We start from the raw sequence: 3,397 nt of genomic DNA, 5'->3' as shown, positions 1-3,397 counted from the left end.
TGTGCTTTCTGTAGGATGTAGGTGTACTGTTTGACATTGGAAATGGAGCTCTGTATGTAATCTCTTATGCGCACATGGCTACTTCAGTCCTGTCTGTGGGGTGCTTCAGTCCACTCTCTTGTTGATGCTGGTCTGTGGTCCATGTGGATGTTCTTGCCTTTTGGTAGCATGAGATACTGATCCTGTTGCTGCTAATGATGTCTCTCATGGGGCAGGGATGGTTTGTGCTCTGTTGTGCTTGCCATGGTTGCAGCCACACTGTGTGACTACACCTGTTGTGTGGGCCACTGAAGAGGAGGTACTGCTGGCCCACCACCACCAGAGGGCACCCTGCCTGGAGTGCGGGCTCCAGGCACCAGAGGGCGCTGCCGCCTCACAGGAGCAGCCAGGGTGACAGCTGACACTCATCACCTATGACAGCTGTCACCACTCATCTGATCTGCATCGGTATATCAGCAAGACGTCATCTCCACCTCTTTGCCGAGATATCGTTCTACCGAGGAGGTAACGAACTCAGCCGTTGTGTTGTGTTTCAGACAGTGACTTTGTTGCTTGTGTTTTGACAGTGGTTGCAGTACCAGATCCGACAAGCGGAGGCAGTGGCCACCTGGGAGTTCGGGACTTGGCAGCTCCAGTATCCCCGGGGTTCGGTGGCGGAGGAAATCGTGTGGTTCCGGTTCTGCTTTGGACAGACGTCTTCTATCTTCGAGCCTGCCCACATGACACCTTTGTGAATTGACTTTATTATTTTCTATTGTGATCTGTTGTGCTTGTTGTGCTTATTTCACAACAATAAAAGTGCTATTTGACTTCCTCCATTGTCCGTTCATTTGCACCCCCTGTTGTGGGTCCGTGTTCCAACACTTTCACAACAGGATATCTCGGCCACGTCATGGATCCCGAGGGGCGTCAACCGGCTGTTGAATGGCCAATGGAAGAACAGGGCGCGCAGACGTCCGCAGGAGGAATTATCGGAGAGTTTCAGCGAATCCTCACCGCTTTCACGGCTCGGTTGGATCTAATGACCGAGCAGAACGTCCTCCTTAACCGCAGGGTGGAGGCTCTCGCCGCGCAGGTGGAAGCGCGCCCTCAGGGCGCTGCTGCGGCTCCCCCTCCTGTCGATCCTGTGCGCAACAGTGACGTTCCACAGGTCGTTCAACGACCCCTCCCACCTTCCCCTGAAGCATACATAAGCCCTCCGGAGCCGTACGGGGGTTGTGTGGAGACGTGCGCGGACTTTCTTATGCAATGTTCGCTCGTCTTCGCACAACGTCCCGTCATGTACGCGACTGATGCTAGTAAGGTAGCTTATGTGATTAATCTGCTTCGCGGTAAGGCACGCGCTTGGGCTACAGCGCTCTGGGAGCAAAATTCACGGCCCCTTCTGATGTATGATGGGTTTGTGAGGGGATTCAGAACAGTGTTCGATCACCCAAATAGAGGAGAAATCGCTTCAGCCGTGCTGCTGTCAATGAGACAGGGGCGCCGGAGCGCAGCTGCCTATGCAGTCGACTTCCGCATCACCACTGCGAGGTCCGGCTGGAATAGCACTGCCCTCCATGCCGCCTTCGTAAACGGACTATCGTTGGTCCTGAAGGAGCACCTGGTGGCTAAGGACGAACCGCGAGATTTGGACGGGCTTATTGATCTCGTTATATGATTAGACAATCGGTTAGAGGAACGCCGTCAGGAGCGAGGCGAAGGACGTGACCGGATACGCGCCGCCCCTCTCCCTTCCGGGTTCGAAAAGGGGCTGCCCTCCCCACGCTCCACAGCCGCAGCGCTTTGTGGGGCAACAGCTCCCCCGTTGACGTTGTTAGGGAAACGCACAGGGCCAAAATGGGAAGGCTGATCCGTGGAGACACAACCAGTAACTCTGGTGGTGTCTGGAAACCACCGGGAGGAGATTGAGTTTTTTGTAACTCCTTCTACCTCCCGCGTGATTTTGGGCATCCCATGGATGTTAAAGCACAATCCCCGGATCGATTGGCCATCTGGGGTGGTGGTTCAGTGGAGCGAAACCTGCCATCGGGTGTGTTTAGGATCCTCTGTTCCTCCCGGTTCCCAGGCTAAGGAGGAGGTCAAAGTCCCTCCCAATCTGACGGCAGTGCCGGTTGAGTACCACGATCTTGCTGACGTCTTCAGCAAGGATCTGGCACTCACCCTTCCCCCGCACCGTCCGTACGATTGTGCCATTGATTTGGTTCCAGGCGCTGAGTTCCCGTCCAGCAGGCTGTACAACCTCTCACGACCTGAGCGCGAATCAATGGAGACCTACATCCGGGACTCATTAGCTGCCGGGCTGATCCGGAACTCCACCTCCCCGATGGGGGCAGGTTTCTTTTTTGTGGGCAAGAAAGATGGCGGACTTCGTCCATGTATTGATTACAGGGGGCTGAATGAGATTACGGTTCGCAACCGATGGCCGTTGCCATTATTAGATTCCGTGTTCACCCCCCTGCATGGAGCCAAAATCTTTACTAAGCTGGATCTTAGAAATGCGTATCACCTGGTTCGGATCCGGAAGGGAGACGAATGGAAGACGGCATTCAACACCCCATTAGGTCACTTTGAGTACCTGGTCATGCCGTTCGGCCTTACCAACGCCCCCGCGACGTTCCAAGCCTTGGTTAACGACGTCTTGCGGGACTTCCTGCACCGATTCGTCTTCGTATATCTGGACGATATTCTCATCTTTTCTCCGGATCCTGAGACCCATGTCCAGCATGTACGTCAGGTCCTGCAGCGGTTGTTAGAGAACCGGCTGTTTGTTAAGGGCGAGAAGTGCGAGTTCCACCGCACTTCTTTGTCCTTCTTGGGGTTTATCATCTCCCCTAACTCCGTCGTTCCTGATCCGGCCAAGGTCGTGGCGGTGAGAGACTGGCCCCAACCCACCAGCCGTAGGAAGCTGCAACAGTTCCTCGGCTTTGCTAATTTCTACAGGAGGTTCATTAAGGGCTACAGTCAGGTAGTTAGCCCCCTGACAGCCCTGACCTCACCAAAAGTCCCCTTCACCTGGTCAGATCGTTGCGATGCCGCGTTCAAGGAGTTGAAACGGCGCTTCTCGTCTGCACCCGTTCTGGTGCAGCCCGATCCTAGTCGCCAGTTAGTGGTTGAAGTGGATGCCTCGGACTCAGGGATAGGAGCTGTGCTTTCCCAGAGCGGGAGGACCGATAAGGTCCTTCACCCGTGTGCCTATTTTTCCCGCAGGTTGACCCCGGCCGAACGGAACTATGACGTCGGCAATCGAGAACTCCTTGCGGTGAAAGAGGCTCTAGAAGAGTGGAGACATCTGTTGGAGGGAACGTCCGTGCCATTCACGGTTTTCACTGACCACCGGAACCTGGAGTATATCAGGACCGCCAAGCGGCTGAACCCCAGGCAAGCCCGCTGGTCA

The sequence above is a fragment of the Thalassophryne amazonica genome, chromosome 5, assembly GCF_902500255.1.
Source record: "Thalassophryne amazonica chromosome 5, fThaAma1.1, whole genome shotgun sequence".
Taxonomy (NCBI): Eukaryota; Metazoa; Chordata; class Actinopteri; order Batrachoidiformes; family Batrachoididae; genus Thalassophryne; species Thalassophryne amazonica.
This window is presented reverse-complemented; position numbering follows the sequence as displayed.